Source organism: Cebus imitator, unplaced genomic scaffold (genome assembly GCF_001604975.1).
Source record: "Cebus imitator isolate Cc_AM_T3 unplaced genomic scaffold, Cebus_imitator-1.0 Scaffold4, whole genome shotgun sequence".
Taxonomy (NCBI): Eukaryota; Metazoa; Chordata; class Mammalia; order Primates; family Cebidae; genus Cebus; species Cebus imitator.
This window is the reverse complement of record NW_016107319.1, coordinates 1,306,585-1,327,263: the sequence shown is the minus strand read 5'-3', so window position 1 is coordinate 1,327,263 and position 20,679 is coordinate 1,306,585. Positions and strand designations below refer to the sequence as shown.

Genomic DNA, 20,679 nt, shown 5'->3' with positions numbered 1-20,679 from the left:
AAAAAAAAAAAAAAAAAAAAAAAAGGGCAACATTTCATGGGGCCTCAGAAAAGCAAAACCAGTTCTCCCTATCTTTTCTCACCTGGAGACTTTACTAGACAAAAGTGTGGCATGAGGGGGGCTGTCTGCTGTTGCATCCAGAAGCCAAATATTCCTTGTGGAGGAGAAGGATGAGGACGCATTAGAAGCCCTAATTCAGAAAAGCATCACTCCTCTTGGGCAGGAAGGAATAGCTGTGTGTGTGCTAAGATGCTGTTCCTGATTCCCCATGCCCCGGAAGCTCATTGTCTGAGGATTCCTGATCAGAGCCCCTACTTCATAACAAAGCCAAAGTGATCACAATACAGAAATATTTCCTGATAATCTGACCACATATAAAATGAATCCCCAGCTGGGGATGGTGGCTCATGCCTGTAATCTCACCACTCTGGGAGGCCAAGGCAAGAGGATGGCTTAAGCCAGAAGTTTGAGGCCAGCTTGGTCAACAGAGCAAAACTCCATCTCTACAAAACATTTAAAAACTAGCCTAGTGTTGTGGCATATACCTGTGGTCCCGGATACTTGGTGAGCTAAGGCAGAGGACTGCTTGAGCACAGGAGGTGGAGGCAGCAATAAACCATGATCTCACCACTGTACTCCAGCCTGGGTGACAGAGCAAGACCCCATTTCAAAAAAATAAAAATAAAAATAAAATAAATGCCCACTCAGACACCATTCTTCTTAATATCTATTCCCATTTGAACAACAGTGGACCCCCCAAAAATGCAACATGTGACAGAAAGCTGCCATTTCATTTTCCCCTCTTGGATCATACAGAAAGACTACATTTTCTGGACTCCCTTGCAGTTAGGTTAGGAACTCGTGACTAATTCTAACCAATGGGCCAGAACCACTTAATACGACCATTTCCGGGCTGATGCACAGGAGAGCAGGTATGAGTTCTCCACACTCTCCCTAAGGAGAGTGAATGAATCCCCAGCTGGGGATGGCACAGCCACATAGTAGGTTGAAGCCTCACACCTTGGACAGATATTATGATTGGGGAAATAAGCCTCTGGATGTTAAACCACTGAAATTTCAGGGTAATGCTTTACTCTGGCAGGATAGTTTGAATGATATGCAACAGGAAGCAACTGCAAAATGAAACTGGAAATCTTTTTTTTCTGAGATGGAGTCTCGCTTTGTCTCCCAGGCTGGAGCGTGGCAATGCGATCTCGGCTCACTGCAACCCCCAGCTCCCAGGTTCAAGTGACTCTCATGCCTCAGACTCCTGAGTAGCTGGGACTACAGGTGCCCGCCACCACTCCTGGCTAATTTTTGTATTTTTAGTAGAGACGGGGTTTCACCATGTTGGCCAGGCTGGTCTCGAACTGCTGATGTCAGGTGATCCACCCTCCTCAGCCTCCCAAAGTGCTGGGATTACAGACGTGAACCACTGCACCCGGCTGAATTGGAAATCTTACAACAGAACTCCAGTTGTCCAAAGTTGATGAAAATGTTGAGGGGGAACAGATGAAAAGCCACTGAGGGCACGAAGACATGAGGACTTGTCTGAGCTGGACAAGTTCCAAATAAATGAGGAAAAAGCATTCAAAAAATGATTTGAATATAAAACAACTGAAAGTCACACTTGGGAAAATTGGTAACATCTTTGAGTATTTTATGACCATCATCTTGGTCAACAAAACTCAAATGTCAAGAGAAGATGTCACATCAAATGATCTGGTTAGAAGATGCAGCCTCCTAAAATCAACACTTAGTTCATTCTTCTTTCATTACAATAATTTGTGACCAGATAGTTACTAAATTTCTTGGGAAAAAAATTAATTTCTAGTTTAATGTTTTGAAGTACAGTGCAAATCAGACTTTCTGTTCACTGGGATGAAATTGTAGCCCCAGTCTCAAATGGATTAATGCACACACACACATTTTTTTCTGAGCCACTTGAGAGTAAGTTGCCTAAACCATATCTCTTTATAACTAAATGTTTTCGTGTGTATTTCTGAAAAACAACAACATTTTCTTTTTCTTTTCTTTTCTTTTTTTTGGAGCAGAGTCTCACCCTGTCACTCAGACTGGAGTGCAGTGGCACGATCTCGGCTCACTGTAACCTCCACCTCCCAGGTTCAAGTGATTCTCCTGCCTCAGCCTCCCAAGTAGCTGGGATAACAGATGCCCACTGCCACGCCTGGCTAAGTTTTGTATTTTTAGTAGAGCTGGGGTTTCACTATATTGGCCAGGCTGGTCTCGAACTCCTGATCTCAGGTAATCCACCTGCCTCAGCCTCCCAAAGGGCTGGGATTACAGGCGTGAGCCACTGCTCCCCGTTGGGCATTTTCTTACACTATGATGATAACAATGAAGAAATTTAACATGATACAATATAACTATCATATCTACAGTCCATAGTCAAATTTCTCCAGTTATCCCAATAATATTCTATATGGATTTCTTTTTCCTGCCCCAGGAACCAGTCCAAGATGATACACTGCATGTTAGTTTCAGGTCTCTTTGGTCTCCTTTAATCTGGGACGCTTCCTCAGGCCTGTCTTTGTTTTTCATGGCACTGATATTATTTAAGAATATTGGCCAGCCGGTCGCAGGGGCTCACGTCTGTAATCCCAGCACTTTGGGAGGCTGAGGAGGGCGGATCACCTGAGGTCAGCAGTTTGAGACCAGCCTGGCCAACACGGTGAAATCTTGTCTCAAAAAACCAAAACAAACAAACAAAAAATAATATTGACCATTTATCTTGTAGAATGTTCCTCAAATTTGTGTTGGATGTTTCCTCATGATTCAATTCAGGTTATGCTTTTTTTTAGCAGGAACGGCACAAGATCCCTCAATAGATCCCTTAATGGATTCCACCAGGAGGTTCTATATGCCAGTGTGTCTCATCATGGTGATGCTAACTTTGATCACTGGGTTGTGTTCTGCCAGATTCTTTCACTGTACATTTCCCCCTTTGTCATTAAAAAATAATTTGTAAGACTGGGCATGCTGCCTCATGCCTGTTAATCCCAGCACTTTGGGAGGCCGAGGTGGGTGGTTCACCTGAGGCCAGGAGTTTGAGACCAGCCTGGCCAACATGGTGAAATCCAATCTGTACTAAAAACACAAAAATTAGCCAGGCATGGTGGCTTATGCCTGTAATCCCAGCTACTGGGGAGGCTGAAGCAGGAGAACTGCTTGAACCCAGAAGGTGGAGGTTGTATTGAACTGAGAGTATATTACTGCACTCCAGCCTGAGTGACAGTGAGACTCCATGTCAAAAAAAAAAAAAAAATTGTAGAGGAGATATTTGGTAAAATACACATAAAATTTACTATTAGTATAAATGAGACACATTACATTCTCAGTGCTGTATATCCATCACCACTATCCAGTTCTAGAACATTTCATCACACCCAAAGTAAATTCTGTACTCAATAAGCAGCTATTCCCTATTCCCCTCTCCCCCAACCCCCAGCAACCACTAATGTGCTGTTTCTACGGAGTTGTCTATTTTAGACATTTCATATCATTGGAATCATACAGCATGCAGCCTTTTGTGTCTGTCTTCTTGTATTCAGCATAGTGTTTCAAAGGTCCATCCATGTTGGGCATGTGTGGGAAGGAATTTTGAGATAACGTAAAGATCCTATCTCTCATGCAACTTTCACTCAGAGTTTAAGCATTCACTGATATTTCTGAAACAGAATCTTTTTTTTTTTTTTTTTAATTGAGACAGAGTCTTGCTCTGTTGTCCAGACTGGAGAGCAATGGCATGATCTTGGCTCACTGCAACCTCTGCCTCCCAGGTTCAAACGATTCTCCTGCCTCAGCCTCCCCAGTAGCTGGGATTACAGTCACATGCTATCGCATCTGGCCAATTTTTGTATTTTTAGCAGAGATGGGGTTTCACCATGTTGGCCAGGCTGGTCTCGAACCCTTGACCTCAGGCGATCTGCCCGCCTCAGCCCTACAAAGTGCTGGGATTACAGACATGAGCCACCATGCTTGGCCCAAAATAGGATTATTTTTAAAAGCCTTTTTCTGGTACCAACTCTTCCCCCTCCTCTAGTGGACATGCGCTGACTACACAAACCCTCCACTTTTCACTGCCAGCTCTCCTCTCTAACTGTGCTCATTCTCACCTGCAATGTCCCCCCATAGAATGGATCAAGTCTCGTGGGCTCACACAGGGGCCACTCCTTGAGATGTAGGACTCATTAACAACAGACAGGAGCTGTATGTCTGCAAAACTCAGTTCTGAAAGGTCCTGGCTGTGACTGTGCATCACCACTTAGAAGGACCCAGTGAACCAGCTTAGAGATTCTTCTAATTCTTTCAAAAAGGACAAACTCCCCTTTGTTTAGGCCTGCATCATTCTTAGCTGCCATCATATGCTGCTGCCTCTCAGAATGATGCATTCCTTTTTTTTTTTTTTTTTTAATAGATGCATTTCTGACCCTGGGGGAGAAAAGGGCTCATGTACCATGCTGAATGCCCTGTTACTTTAACATCAGCTGGAATGCCCAAATGCCAACTTCACTGGGGCCACAAATGCATATGGAACTATAACTAAAACTTTCTAGAAAATTTAAAAAAAGAAAAAAGGTTTTAACTCATTCTTTCACAACAGATGGAATTCCAATGTTATAAGGCATGATTTTGAATAGTGCATTGATAAGGTATAAGCAACATTGAACCACATGGGGAAAAAATCCCCATTCCAATCCTTCTGGGTTCACCAAGGAAAAGACCCAGTTTGGTGCTAGTCAGTCTCTAATACTTGCTAATTTCTTTGTAACAAAAACAGAAAGCAGATCTTTGGTTAGACCATATCTGTAGCTAAAATTTAGTAACATCATTTTGAGTTCATTACATTTATTTTTAAGGTCCTTTATTATAAGGAAGAAACATCACTTAAAGTAGTGACATAAAGTATCATTTTAAAACCAAGTTATTGAAGCTTTAAAAGTGAATAATTTAGGGAAAATGTTATGGAAGTAAAAGGACAGGTGGTCCTCATTGTCAGCAAAAATCCTGAGGGTGGTTGTCAAATGCTGATGTCTGGGGAGTACTGCTTTAAGCTCTGGGAATGGTTTCATTTGGACATTTCAGACATCAGAAACAGGCTTCTATAGAGAAAGGGATATGATTTTATGAGAAGTCAGGTAAGGTTTTGAGTCCAGTGCAAGCAAAAAGGCGGCTAGAGGTTGATTTGAACCATTAGGCACTTCAAAAAATAAGGAAATAGAGAAGTAAAGGTCTCCTACTTAGTACCTTATGGTAATGACATCTGGAATTCAGATCTCCAGTAAAAACCAAAACGGGGTAGCTCAATTTTAGGACTTGTGAACCCAGGACATTGCTGGTGACTTCATCTGAGGCTTTGGAGGAAGTTATTCATAAGCAGCGGAAATCCCCCAACGATTAAGAGGTTATAAAAATAACCCTTTACTCCTGCATCTCTATATCAAAATAAGTCTCCCTTCTGCGCCACCATCCCCGATGCCAGTCTGTCAGTGCCCTCTTAGAGGCAACCACGCTTCTCAGTTTCCTGTGCCTCCTTCCAGAGACATTTATTGGGAGAACACTTATTCTTCACTCTTCACATTTCTGTCTGAAGGGAGCTGTACCAGAGTAACACTCCAGGCCTCTTGTCCCGCCCCTCACTCATTCCTTCACTCCTGATTGGAGGAAGCGCCACTGTCCGCTTTCTGGATTGATGGAGTGCATTTATTCCAGGCTCCCGTGCAGTGCTTTGCCCTTCCCTGCAACTCCTCCTGGGCATGGCTGCTCCCACTGAGCCCCAGTCAACTTTCCTTGGCTGGAGGGGCTGAGGGCTAGTAGGGGACAGTAGTGTGGAGCTGGGAGCTCCAGCAAGCTCCTTTGGCCACAAGTCTAAGCCCCATCCTCCAACCATCTTTTCTAATAATACCCCTGAGGGAACATTCTTTCCCTGTGCCTACGAATCCACCTCATTCCTTGAATGGCTGCCTGGTGTTCCACTGTGCGGCTACACTACAATTTACTTAACTAGTTCCCTACTGGTAGCCATTTAGGTCACTTCCAGACTTTCTGCTGCTCTACACGGTACTGCCAATGAGCATCCTTCCACTTACACTTATTTGCACACACCTTGTATTAATATATTGAAAGGCAGATTCCTAGTAGTGAAGGCATTGAATCAAAGAGTACGTGCATTTATTTTGCTTGTAATTTAAACAATTTAATTTACTGCCTTGTACATTGGGCACTGTTCATACTGCATCAGCCTTGATCTTCAGAGGGCATCAAGTACTGGACCAACTGTTTTTTGTTTTTTTGAGATGGAGTCTTGCTGTTGCCCAGGCTAGAGTTCAATGGCACAATCTCAGCTCACTGCAACCTCCACCTCCCAAGTTCAAGCGATTCTCCTGCCTCAGCCTCCTGAGTAGCTGGGATTATAGGCGTGCACCACCTTGCACGGCTAATTTTTGTATTTTTAGTAGAGACAGGGTTTCACTATGTTGACCAGGCTGGTCTTGAACTCCTGACCTCAGGTGATCTACCGGCCTCTGCCTCCCAGAGTGCTAAGATTACAGGAGTGAGCCACCGCAGCCAGCCAAGCATTGAACCAACTCTTAAGCATTTATGTGGGTGGGCAGAGAAGGCTTGATGTTATGTCTTTGACTCCTAACATGACATAAGTTGCCCCCAAGAAACATAATTCTGGTCTGTAGAGACCAGCCTCCACCTCCCCAGGGCTTTTCCAAGTAGTGCTGTCTCCTTGCCACCACATACACCCATGTTGCATCCTGCCCTCTCTGATGATATGAAAGAACAAACAGCTCCCCGGGTTGTGTGTTGGATGAAGGCTGGTCCACTGAGCCCAAGGTGGCATCAGAATTAATCCTTGACAATCACAAAAAGTTATTCTCCCTTCAAAAAATGTAACAGTAAATATGAATCCATCTCCTTCCCTTACCACACCTCCACCCCTATACCCGCCCTTGTGCCTGCAGGCTTCAGTGCTCTGCTGCTTTAAGGGGACTGGTTTTGTCTCCGTTCCCTGAAGCAGTCTCTCGGTTTCACCCTCAGCTGGCTCTCTGGCACTGTCTAGGTCTCAATTCAAAGTCATCTCCCCAGAGAAGTGCCCCTGAGCATACCATGTAAAGTAGCCACGCCCCTCCGGCACAATCTAGCCCATCCCCCTAGTTTAGTTTCTTTGGAGGAGTAGCTTGGTCTGAAAGCATCTTATTCGCTCAGTTGTTTATTGTCTATTTCCCCCTCTGACAGCTGTTTGCTATCATTGTCCAGTTCTAGAGATGTAGAGCGTAAAGGCCCTTGGAAAACTCAAAGCCCTATTGTCCAGGGGCATTAATGAAAACCAGGGAGGAACAAGACTTGCTCCATCTCACAGCAAAGCAGAAACAAGCTCAAGACTAGACCACGGTCTCCTGGCTACTACTCCAATCACCCTGTCTATCTCAGTGGGAGACTCCTCAGAAGGCCCATGACAATCTTTCAATAGTCAGTGATGTTCCCTAAAAGCCTCTGTCTCTTTGAAGCATAATTTTCGCTGTGGAATACAAACTGTGTCTGTTTCCTTCTTCAATTTCTTTAGGGGCCAAGCAGAACATTCTAAATGGCCACCTGAGTTTGGGCATTTACCCACCTGAAGGTAGGAGACTGAACTGGATGAAATGTTCAAATTTCTGTGTAGAAATTAAAGTCCTATGATTTGCAGAACTTCTCTTTTAAAAATGTTTTGCTCTACATAAAATGATGATTTTTTAAAGAAGATAATAGAACCAAAAGGCATATGGTTAAAACAGTCTTTGTCTTACTGCTATCCTGCAACCTGGAAGCAATCACTTTTAATCTTTTCAGCTGTTTCTACTCGACTTCTCATCTCCATATTTCCAAATAATATTCATGCACTGCTATTTCTTGATTAACATTATTATTAACTTCCTGCTTAGAGAAAAGTTTCTCTTTTTCATCATCATTTGCCCCCCTATATCCCTCCTTCCATCATTTCAATACAGTCTACATTTAGATCAACAATTGCCATTGACATGATTGCTATATAAATATTGTACTCTACAGAGCCAAATAGTGTACTATGATTGAAACTCCTTTTTCCCTAGCATTTCTAGTTTACTTCTTTCTTTTCTTCCATCTTTTCTTCCTTGCTCACTGTGGTTCCATCTATTTTCCATATTTCTTCACTTCCTTCCAATTTTTTTTTTTTTAGTCATTTCAAGACTTCTGCTGCAGAATCCCAAATGCAACACATGTATGGTTTTGGTTACAAGCCTGTGGTTAGCCTGATTCTTCACAGTGCACATTCTCCAGCTAGCAGTCTCTCCTGACTCTGCCTTTCCCTGCTGTCTGCCAGGTGCAGCCTCAGCGATTCCTGCTGTCATAGGACAAATAGGACAAGCAATCCACGTGTGGCACTTTTCAGAGAAGATAGCAAATTTGCTTCTAACCTTGGGCAGGGCACAGGGGTTCAACATAACCCCGAGATGTGTAGGTGATAAGGCAGATCCCTGAGGAAGGGGTGCCCATAGGGGTTATGCCACATGAAAACGAGGCTCGTCATGATTAAAGGTCAGGAAAAGGTCATGATTAAGATCAGCTTGCCAATGTTTACAGCAATGAAAGAGTGATAAGGAATGTGGAATTGAAATTTTGGAATAAAGTTCACATGTAAAGGAAAAAAAAAAAAGATCAGGAAAAATACACAGCACATCCTGCATGGAGTTTTCATGTCAATCTTACGGTGCTGGCAGAGCAAGATGTCCTTATCCCCATGTTACAGATGAGAAACCAAGGCTCCTAAAATGGCTCTGGGTCATTTGCCAAAATTCACAGGACTGCCACTCACTAGTTTTCCAGTTCCAAATACAGGGCATTTTTCTACAACTCTCTTTCTACTCACATGCTTAAGGCCTGGTGAAAACCACACATCAGCTTAATTAAGATCAGGAGAGACAGCACGATGTGGTGTCAAATCATCTTTGTGTCCACTGTGCTTTGTACCAGGTAGGAGGAATCTGCGAAGGCAGCTTCTCTTTGCACTGGCCCATTCGCTAAGGTTGAGAGATGACTGGGCTGATTAACAGAGGGCCTGATTAAGAGCCCTGCTTTAGGCTGGGTACAGTAGCTTATGCCTATAATCCCAGCACTTTGGGAGGCCGAGGTGGGTGGATCACTTGAGGACAGGAGTTCAAGACCATCCTGGCCAATGTGGCGAAACCCTATCTCTACTAAAAATACAAAAATTATCTGGGCGTGGTGGCAGGTGCCTATAGACCCAGCTACTCAGGAAGCTGAGGCAGGACAATCATGAGAATCGCTTGAACCCAGGAGGCAGAGGTTGCATTGAGCTGAGATCACACTACTGCACTCCAGACTGGGTGACAGAGTGAGACTCCGTCTCCAAAAAAAAAAAAAAAAAAAAAACATGCTTTAGCCTTCATAGAGGTGGCTGCATTTCTCATCCTGTTAGCTCGTTGGCCAAGCTGAAGTGCTTGCTGTCTTTACTGATATAACTTTAAGACTGGTTTAGATTATGGATAAAGTTTTTCCTTAATATCTAAAAGGAATTATGCACATGTGGTAGAATGGGCTCGATTCTTTTTTGAAATTAATTTCTAAATTAATCACCTTTTCTGGGTATCCAGAAACTCGGTGAGGTGGATCTCACTGAGTACAAAAAATGGCCTGGATACCCCAACCTTAATTTAGTGCATTGTAGGTACCATGGTAAGCTATCTTCAGATTAAAGCCCTGAATACTCCCCATTCTGTGAAATACCCATAATCACATAAAATAATACAGAACACAGGATATTACAACTTCAGACTTAAATTAATTTCTTCTTTTCTTCCTTCCTTCCTTCCTTCCTTCCTTTTGGCTCACTGTAACCTCCGCCTCCCAGGTTCAAGCAATTCTCCTGCCTCAGCCTCCGGAGTAGCTGGGATTACAGGCACGTGACGCCATGCCCAGCTAATTTTTGTATTTTTAGTAGAGACGAGGTTTGACCATGTTGGTCAGGCTGGTCTCAAACTCCTGACCTCATGATCTGCCCACCTCGGCCTCCCAAAGTGCTGGGATTACAGGGTGAACCACCTTAAATTTATTTTTAAAGAACCTACAACCAGGGTGGGAGAACAGCAAATGGGTTTTTCAAACAGCAACAAGCATCCTCCAGGCATAAGAACTGGAGAGAGTGGGGCTGAGGAGGAAGAAAAGGAAGGAAGAAGAAGGGGTGAGGCACTGGGAAATGTGGGTGGCATTATGGAAATTCTGCACACAAAGTGGAACATTTGTGGTCTGGTTTGGGAAGTTTCAATTTTTTGTGTGTGTGACAGGATCTCTCTCTGTCACCCAGGCTGCCGTGCAGTGGCGCAATCATACCTCACAGCAACCTCGAACCCTTGAGCTCAAGAGATCCTCCTTCCTCGGCCTCCCCAGTAGCTGAGACTACAGCTGGACATTACCATGTCCACCTAATTTTACTTTTTGTAGAGATGGAGTCTTGCTGGGTTGCCCAGGTTGGTCTCAAACTCCTGGCCTCAAGCCATCCTCCCACCTCGGCCTCCCAAAATGCTGGGATCACAGGCATGAGCCATGGTGCCCAGCTGGAGTTTTAAGTTCTGTAGTTTGACAGGAAGGACAGAGCTCCAGAAATGTCTATCCTGATCTCAGATAACAAAGAGAACTGACATCTCCTCGCTTTTTCCTAAGTAGAGGTGCTGTCCCGCTTTGCCTTAGTCCAATGTTTGCGTAAAGTGTGTGTGTGCGTGTGTGTGTGTGTGTGTGTCTGTGAGTGTGTGTCGCACGTCTAGTCCGGGGTGTGGAGAAACACAAACAACCTTCTGGAGGCTCACTGGCCCTCCCTCTTCCAGAAGCACATTTGGTTTGCTGCTGCTCGTGGAAAGTCACCATGAGGGTCTTGTGGATAAACAAAAGGCTATGGGATCTGCCCATGGATGGGGTCAGGGTCCCCCCCACCCCCTGCCTGTCCTCTCCTTCCTAACAACCATGAGTCTCCACCCGTGAGCCCCAACCCCGGCTTGCTGCTGCCAAAGGAAGTCGCTTTGGCACATGCTCCCTTACGTGCCAGGGAACAAGAGTGAGAGAGCCCAGCCGGCTTCCCGCGGAGGGAGAACGTGCTGTTAAGATGACCGCTCCGTCCGCCCAACTCCATTCCCACCCTCGGAGCTCTTCCTACTATTTAAACCACAGCCGATTCTCAGCCTGAGTTGGAGCCTTTTCCCGGAATTGCAGGCAAAAGGACAATCCCGAGGTGTGGAACCTTTCAATACAGACCTGAGATGTTTGGCGTCTAGAGGTCCGAGCCAATCTCCCAACTCAGAAGTGTTCCACCCACAGCTCCTGCTCCAAATGCCAGAGAGGCTCTGGCCCAGAACCCTGGGGAGGGCCGGGCTGGTGAGCAGTCACCAGGCCACCCTAGAAAGACTCCCAGGCCTGCTGCGGGGCTGGTGGGTCAACCCCAGGCTGGCCCGAACCCAGGCCCCTCCCACTGCCCAGAGCACTCCGAGGGGACAGAGGCTTTGGCCTCTGTTTTCAGGAACACAGAGGTCAGCCCAGCCTCCTGCCCTAGTATCTGGACACCAGCCAGCCAGGAATATTCAGGCGTCTGAGATGCCACGGGGAAGGAGGAGTCCATGTGCCCTGCACAGCCCAGCTCCATGCTCACTGCGGCTGCAGCTCTTGGCACAAAGTCGGCATTTGGCTCTCTCCGGAAATGGCAACAGGCAGGACACTGGAATTTGGCAGTGCCCCAGGGCAGAAGCCACTGAGGATCACTCTGTCTGTGCAGCCCTGAGTCTTCCAATCACTTGGAATAATAACAACCACAACTTCAACAATGATGATAGCCAACATTTATTGCCTAGTGTGTCCCAGGCACTGTTCCAAGCCATTTTACCTGCATTAATTTATTCATTATTCACCAAAACACTGTGATGGAGTTGTTTTCATTAGCCCTGCTTTATTTTTATTTTGAGACAGAGTCTCGCTATGTTGCCCAGACTGGAGTGCAGCGGTGCAATCTCAGCTCACTGTAACCTCCATCTCCCAGGTTCAAGCAATTCTCCTGCCTCAGCCTCCTGAGTAGCTGGGATTGCAGGCACCTGCCACCATGCCCGGCTAATTTTTTTTATTTTTAGTAGAGATGGAGTTTCAACATGTTGGTCAGGCTGGTCTCAAACTCCTGACCTCATGTGATCCGCCTGCCTCAGCCTCCCAAAGCGCTGGGATTACAGGCGTGAGCCATTATGCCCGGCAGCCTTGTCTTACAGGTAAAGAAAATAAGGCCCAGAGAGATTGGACAATTTTCCCCATGTCACACAACTAGTAAGAGCTGGAGATGGCATCTGAGCCCAAGCAGCCTGACACCAGAGAAACCATTAAGTAGCCTGCTTAAATCTGAATTTCCATTCCCTTCTGGGGTCCTGTTACTTTAAAAGCTGATCAGGGAGCTAGCCAGAGTCCTAGGACCACACATGTCGCTTCAGATGCTGGCCACTGCTAAGCTGCTCCTCCAGGTCCCACATCCTGGGAATATGCTTTGCAAAGCACACTGGGGACAAAGAAAGCAGAGAACACAGGCCACCCCGAGTCCTCCAGACGGATGGCTCTTCACACCACTGCACGCAGGGTAGATACCTGTCAGTGAGGGGACAGCCCTGTCAGAAGGATGGGCAAGGACTATGAACCACTTTGCAGGTGAGAAATCAAAGTTAAGGAGTTTGTTCACAACATCCAATTTGCAGGCGGCAGAGCCAGGGCTCCAATCCCAGCCTTCTGATCACTAGCCCATTGCCCATTCTTTAAAAAATGGAGCAGTTATTTACCCAGCATTTATTGAGCACCTGCTATGTACTGGGCATGAGTATGGCATGCTCTGTGTGCCCTGAAACTGCCGGGTCTGTAAAGCGCAAGGATGTGTAAACTGATAGTGATGCATGCGATGGGAGACACTTGTGGTGTGACTGGCCCTGTGTTGGGGTGGGAGCAGCATCAGAAGCTTCATGGAGGAAGCAACACTCCGGCCGGATCTCTAAGGATGGGTGGAGGGGTGCAGAGAGGGTGTTACAGGCAGAGGGTTCGGGACACCCCATGGTGCAGAGTGGCACCCTTGGGAGGAGGGCATGTACCAGGCTTAGCCCCAAGATGGACCAGGACTCTCCACTGGGCAAGAAGCGTAAGGCCCTTGGAGACCACATGAAGGAGAGCGAATGTTACCTCGGAGGCCATGGGGGCTAGGAAAGCTTTGTGAGCAGAAAAGGCATGATCTGCTTCTAGAAGAAAACCTTCCACAGTCAGAAGGATGGAGTAGCAGGAGGCAGATGTGGAGAAGCTGTTGGAGCAGCCCTGTTGAGAAATGATGAGGGTCTCAAGTGAGGTGGGAACAGAGGGGTGGGCAAAAGGAGGAGAGCCAAGAAAGCTTCCAGAAGCAGAAGCAACAGGGCTTGATGATGGGCTGGGGAATGGGGCAAAGGATTCTAGTGCCAGGATCCGACTGGGACAGGAGCAGAAGGAGCATGTTTGAAGGATGGGGGAAACAGTTCAATTGGTTTTAGAAATTGGTGACATGCGGCCGGGCGCGGTGGCTCAAGCCTGTAATCCCAGCACTTGGGGAGGCCGAGGCGGGTGGATCACGAGGTCAAGAGATCGAGACCATCCTGGTCAACATGGTGAAACCCCGTCTCTACTAAAAATACAAAAAATTAGCTGGGCATGGTGGCGCATGCCTGTAATCCCAGCAACTCAGGAGGCTGGGGCAGGAGAATTGCCTGAACCCGGGAGGCGGAGGTTGCGGTGAGCCGAGATCGCTCCATTGCACTCCAGCCTGGGTAACTAAAGAGCGAAACTCCGTCTCAAAAAAAAAAAAAAAAAAAAAAAAGAAATTGGTGACATGGTGGAAATATGTTCAGGTGGCTGGAAAGAAAGGCAGCACTGTCACTCAGGAGAAAACAGGGGCTAGAAACGGAAATCCTGGTGTCATGGGTACGCAGATGGCAGACGAAGCCACTGGTAGATATGAAATCCTGCGTGGGGAGAAAGCATTAAGGGAGAAGAAAGGATGGAGGAGAGAGACCAGGGAAGGAGACAGAGGAGTGGGCACAGAGGTGGGAGGACAACCAAGAGCGCATGGTGGAACTAGAAAAAAGGGACAAAGAGGGAGGATTAGGTCGTCAGCCAACTCGACAACCACAATTTTAGGGAAGGAAACTGAAGCCCTTTATTTTTCTCCCTGTAGCCTCTCTCAGGGTCTGATGTTACCTTGTAGTTGTTTACTTGGATATGATGTATCTGCCTGCTACAGTGTTGGGGCCTGCCCTGTTTTTGCAGGACGGTATTCCCAGCACTTAGAATACGTCTTCCTGATAGATGGCACTCAGTGAAATGTATTGAATGAATGACTAAAGGGGCCAGATTTCAGGGAACTAAAGGGCTAATAACAAGTAAAAAAATGAAGCTAGACTTTTCTTTAAAAGCTGGCAAGAAAAGGAGAAAACAATGTTTATCCAGGGCCTGGAGTCCCTTCTCATAGAAGAAACTCCAGGCCCAGATGGCTTCATGGGTGAATTCTGCCAAACACTTAAGGAAGAATAATACCGATTCTAAACAAACTGTTCCAGGAAACTGAAGAGGAGGAGACACCTGCAACTCATTCTGTGAGGCCAGCATTGCCTTGATTCCAAAACCAAACAAAGACATTACATAAGAAAGGAAAAGACAGACCAATATCCCTTCATGTGCACAAGTAGAAAAAATTTAGACAAAATTTTAGCAGATCAAATCCTCCCATCAAGAAGTGTGCTCTATTTCTCCACCCACTAAGCCCCAGCTGGCCTTGTGATTTTTTTTTTTTTTTAGATGGAGTCTGGCTCGGTCACCCAGGCTGCAGTGCAGTGGCACAATCTCTGCTCACTGCAACTTCTGCCTCCGGGTTCAAGTGATTCTCCTGCCTCAGCTTCCTTAGTAGCTGGGATTCAGGTGTGTGCCACCACATCCAGCTAATTTTTGTACTTTTAGTAGAGACGGGGTTTCCCCATGTTGGTCAGGCCAGTCTAGAACACCTGACCTTGTGACCTGCCTGCCTCGACCTCCCAAACCGCTGGGATTACAGCAGTGAGCCAGTGCACCCTGCCTTTTTTTTTTTTTGTCAATAAAAGGTAGCAGAAGTGTGACACTGTGCCAATTCTGAGCCAAAGCCGCAAGAAGCCTCATGCATATCCACTCTCTCTTCCTGCGCAGTAACTCTGTGAAAAAGCCCAGGCTGGCCTGCTGGAAGATAGGAGACCACTTGGAAGACAGACAAGGTTTACCAATGAAGGACACCCTAAACCAGCCAGCCCCCAGCTGACCCACTAGCTGACCACAGCCACATGAATGAGCCCAGCCCCAATTCCCCACCTACAGACTCATCAGCAAAATCAGTGTTTTCTATTTTAAGCCATTACATTCTGAGGTGGTTTGTTACTCAGCAAGAGCTAACTGATACAGTGGAGATACTGCTTTATCTGATTCAGAGTCCCTCAAGGACAGAAACCATGACTCACTCACCTTCCCCAGTGCCCAAGGTTGCTCAGCAAATACTTGTTAGATGTTTGCTAGTTTGTGGAGCTTTCACAGAACAGTTAATAACTGCCATCCTGCCAATGACTGCTGCCTGACCCTGTCAATTAACAAGCTCACTGCTGGCTGCTGTCATCCAAGGAGGTCCTATAATTATGCCACCCAGTAAAACCACATTGCAGCCCAGAGAGGGTTAATGATATACCTACTGGCACACAGCATGTCAGCATGAGACTGAGGTTGACACGGATTAAGTTGCTCTGGGTGAGGCAGATGTCAAATGCAGGGTGTTCCCCAGCTTCACGCCCATTAGTTTAGGAATGTTCTTTCCTTCACAGAGTATCTTGTCTTGATGACTTTCAAGTAATCCCCAGGCCATCAGTCACTCTTAGTTTAATAGCTTTTCCTCTTACTTGCTTTCTTTTTTTTTTTTTTTGAGATGGAGTCTCCCTCTGTCACCCAGGCTGGAGTACAGTGAGTGGCACAATCTCAGCTCACTGCAACCTCTGTCTCTTGCATTTAAGCAATTCTCCTGCCTCAGTCTCCCAAGAGCTGGAACTATAGGCATGCACTACCACATCTAGCTAACTTTTGAATTTTCAGTAGAGTTGGGGTTTCACCATATTGGCCAGGCTATTCTCAAACTCCTGACCTCAAATGATCCACCCACCTTGGTCTCCCAAAGTGTTGGGATTACAGGCATAAGCCATGCACCCAGCCACTTCTTCCTCTTTCGTAAGTAACAAGACCTATCATTTCTGTAGATGGATCTTTGCTGGCAAGTCAAAGGCTGTGCATCACTGTCTACAACTCAGCCAGGCCGAAGGAGTCTCAGGACTAGAAAACCAGGGCCCCACCTGATTAATCTGGGAGTTAACATAGGAAGGGGCCACTGGGTAGCAGTAAGTAATTTGAGCAAAATGAGGTAAGAGCACAGACTTGAGCCAGACTGGCTGGACTGTAGACTAGCAACTTAACCACACAGTGCCTATTTTTCCTCTCATCTCTGAAGTGGAGATGACATTGGTATCCCTACGCCCTGGACTGCTGGGAGATAATGAAGTGAAAGTTGGAACAGCATCTAGCACATAGCAAATGCTACAAAGTGTTACTGACACAGGGTAGGTAAGCCCCTAAACTGGGGCTTTGCCCAGGAGGGTTCTTGGCTTCACCCAGGAAAGAATTCAAGGGTGAACTGGTGGTGTTGGCAACTTTTATTGAAGTGGCAGTGTACAGCAGCAGCAGAGGGACTGCTCCTTGGGGGGTAGGGGTACCCCATAGGCAGTGGGTCCAGAGGCAGTTCAGCAGTCATAGTTATACCCACTTTTAAGTAGATACAAGTTAGAGGGTGGATTATGCATAAATTTCTAGGAAAAGGGAGGCATCAGGCAGTTGCATTGGAAAGGAGCATTCACTTCTGTGTGAACATGCCTTATGGAAGGGTGCTTCTGGCCAGGTGCAGCGGTTCATGCCTATAATCCCAACACTGTGGGAGGTAGAGGTGGGTGGATCACCTGAGGTCAGGAGTTCAAGACCAGCCTGGCCAACATGGTGAAACCCCATCCCTCCTAAAAATACAAAAATTAGCTGAGTGTGGTGGCAGATGCCTGTAATCCCAGCTACTCAGGAGGCTGAGGCAGGAGAATCGCTTGAACCCAGGAGGTGGAGGCTGCAGTGAGCCGAGATCGCACCACTGCACTCCAGCCTGGGCGACAGAGTGAGACTCTGTCTCAAAAAAAAAAAAGGTACTTCTGCCTTGTTCCTATTTTAGCTAGTCTGGTGGTCTGACGTGTGAGCGTTCCCTCCCAGTCCCACCTCCTGCCTCATTACCAATCATCACTAGCTTCGCAGTTAAGGAGTCTGTCATAGAAGAGCCACCCGCTGGCCTTCCTCTTCCCCAGAGAGCCAGCGTTCCCTCCTCCCATCCACTACCACCAGTCTCAGAGAGGAAGCCACCAAATGGAAATAAACCACCAGGGCAGTCTCCAGGAAGGAAGGAAATGCAAACGGGCAACAGGCAGCTTGGGGAATGTGGGCAAGCAGGGGACACTTCAGGCACTGTCCTAGCTTCGCTTATGTTGATGTTATCCCAAATCTGCCATTCCTGCTTAGCTTACTCACTTTTTAAACTTACATTTTTATAAAAGGAAACCGTATATCACAACTGAGATGGAAAGTCAGCATCACCTGCCATAAATAGAGGGTGCTGGAAAAAAATAAATACAATGAAAACAAAACATTGTCATTAAATTCCAGCTCCAAGCTGCTGCTCAAAAGCTCTCAGTCCAAGGCTGGGTTTCTATTTCTTTGCTAAAACAGGTGTCACACGTTTGGGAAGTTTTAAAGACACATTAGCACATAACTGAGATTTCCTCTTTGAAAAGGTGAAAGAGAATTTAAAAGACAGTGATTTGTAAGGAATTCTGTGTTATTTAATGCTATGTGTCTGCTCCAACAAAAGCATTTCAGATAATTCACTTAATGTGTCAGTTCGTCTGGGTCAGTGTTTCCGTGAAGGTGTTTTGGGATGAGATGCACATTCGAATCAGTGGACTCTGAATCAAACAGATTGCCCTCCCTCATGTGGTGGGCCTCATCCAATCTGTTGAAGGCCTGGTACGGCAAAAGTCTGACTTCCTTTGAGCAAGAAGGAATTCTGCCAGCAAACGACCTTCAGACTAGAACTACAACATCAGCTCATCCATGGGTCTCCAAGCCTGCTGGCCCGCCCTGCAGATTTTGAATTTGCCAGCCTCCATAATCCCATGAGCCAATTCCTTAAAACAAACTGTCTCTCTATCTACGCACTCTGTTGCTTTCTCTGCAGAACCTGACTAACGCAGCATCGCCCCCTCAGGGTACCCAGCCTACATGGATTCACCAGCCTGAGAGCTGGAAGGTTGATCCCCTTAACTGGGGACTTGGGGTGGGGGGAATCCAACAGGAAGTGACACCACCATGAAAAATCCAACACCAGGGCAGATCCTGAGCTAGCAGCATGAAAACCCATTCCCAGGAACCCCAAAGCCCTCGCGCATCCCATTGGAGTGCTTCTGATGATTCTGCATCTGCTTAATGACATAGTCCGGCTGTGGAACCGGGAAACTGACTCAACAAAATGGGAATCGTGCACTCATGCAGTCTCAGCTGAAAGGCGCTGGTGTGATCATGAGAACACCCCGCCCCCTGCTGCTGCGTGGATTATTTTTCTAGCATCCAGTTTCCATCTGAACATGCCCCAGGACTGGGGACCTCACCATTGCCATGACCACATCTGATTACTGGACCCTAAACTTTAGAACAAGGGTTCCCAAACTTCAGTCATTTGTCTACCACCTTCTTGAGTACAGCTGAAAGATTTTCCTTCATAATTGTCCTTAAATCAACCCACATTCTAACATAAATACATTTATTTTAAAAAGAAATATTTTGGCTCCCTGGGAATGGAAAATCAGCATCATTTGCCATAAATAGAAATTAATTGTGAAAATAAATACCCCCTACCCCCAAAGTTCACAAATTCTGGTTCAAGGCTGTTGTCTGCCATAGGAACTAAGCTGCAGACCTGCTCTAAGTTAAAGAAGGGAAACTAGAGCTAAAGAGACATTAAACACCTTAGCCTCAGCTAAGATTGCCCCCTTGATGGAATCAGAAGAACTGAAAGAGAACTGAAAAGGAAATCGCTTTCCCACTGAGTGATTTAACGTCACTTAAAGACAGAACCATCTAAAATCACTCCAGCATCATGAATTCCACCGTGCAGAAAACAGCATTAAACAGGGATCTCTCTTCCATTCATTCCAGTTCTGTCTTCAGTGGTCTCAAACCAGGAAGCCACAAAGCAGGTGCTCTCACTTCCTTCAACCTCAGCCAGTCCATTGCCCTGGCCCCAGCCTGTCCCAGAACCTCTAGCAGCGCCTAGCTTAGACCCTAGCCCTGGCCCCCTAGGAACCTGGTCTAGTCCTACAGAATTTCACCACTGGATGCTTCCTAGGAGATAGGCACCAGGAGAGACATTAAATTAAAACCTTGGTAAGCAGAGAAGTCGGACCCCTAATAGATGGCTGGTAGGAAGATAAAATGATGCAGCTACTGTGCAAAAGTCTGTCAGTTCCTCAAATAATTAAACGTAGAGTCCCCCTGTGACCCAGCAATTTCCCTCCTGGACATACATCCAAGGGAAATGAAAACATACATCCACAAAAAGCTTGTACCTGAATGTTTATAGCAGCATTATGCACAACTGCCAAAAGATAGAAACAACTCACACATCCATCAACGGATGAATAGATACATAAGATAGGTACATCCATGTAATGAAGTATTATTCAGCCATAAAAAGGAATGAAGCACTGATCCATGCCACGCTGTGGATGGACCTTGAAAATATTATGCTAAGTGAAAGAAGCCAGGCACAAAAGACCACATATTCTATGATTCTATTTAGATGAACTGTCCAGAAGAGACAAAACCATAGAAAGAAAGTAGATTGGTGTCTGGTTAGAACTGAAGGACAGCAGGAAAATAGGGGAGGTGTTGTCTAAAAGGTATACAACCTCTTTTTGAGGTGATGAAAATATTCTAAAATTGACTGTGGTGATGGTCACATATATCCGTGAATACACGAAAATATAATGAATAGTATGCTTTCAAAAACTCATTAAACAGGCTAGGTACAGTGGCTCATGCCTATAATCCCCACACTTTGGCAGGCAGAGGTGGGAGGATAGCTTGAAGGCAGAAGTTTGAGACTACCCCTGGCAACATAGCAAGATCCCATCTCTACAAAATCAAAAAATTAGTCGCGTGTGGTGGCACACACCTGTAGTCCCAGCTACTCAGGAGGCTGAGGCAGGAAGACTACCTGAACCCAGGAGTTTGAGGCTGTAGTGAACTATGATCCAGCCACTGTATTCTAGCCTGGGCAACAGAGCAACACCCTGTCTCTTAAAAAATAAAAATAAAAAGGAGGGTGCAGTGGCTCACACCTGTGAATCCCAGCATTTTGGGAGGCAGAGGCAGGCAGATCACCTGAGGTTGGGAGTTTGAGACCAGGCTGACCAACATGGAGAAACCCCATCTCTA

The 20,679-nt window shown here is 46.2% G+C and overlaps 1 protein-coding gene across 2 annotated transcripts in view; it reads right to left on the bottom strand.

The window, feature by feature from the left end:
- The window catches only part of EMP2 (epithelial membrane protein 2), a 54,916-nt gene that overhangs the window by 18,356 nt on the left and 15,881 nt on the right, over positions 1-20,679 (bottom strand). The window contains exon 1 of one of the 2 annotated variants that reach the window (XM_017533544.2): positions 11,314-11,457. The exons of the other annotated variant lie outside the window; for it this stretch is intronic. The gene's annotated coding sequence lies outside the window, so the exon portion shown is untranslated. Of the gene's footprint in view, positions 1-11,313; positions 11,458-20,679 lie in introns of those variants that run through there. 2 annotated transcript variants of the gene reach the window in all.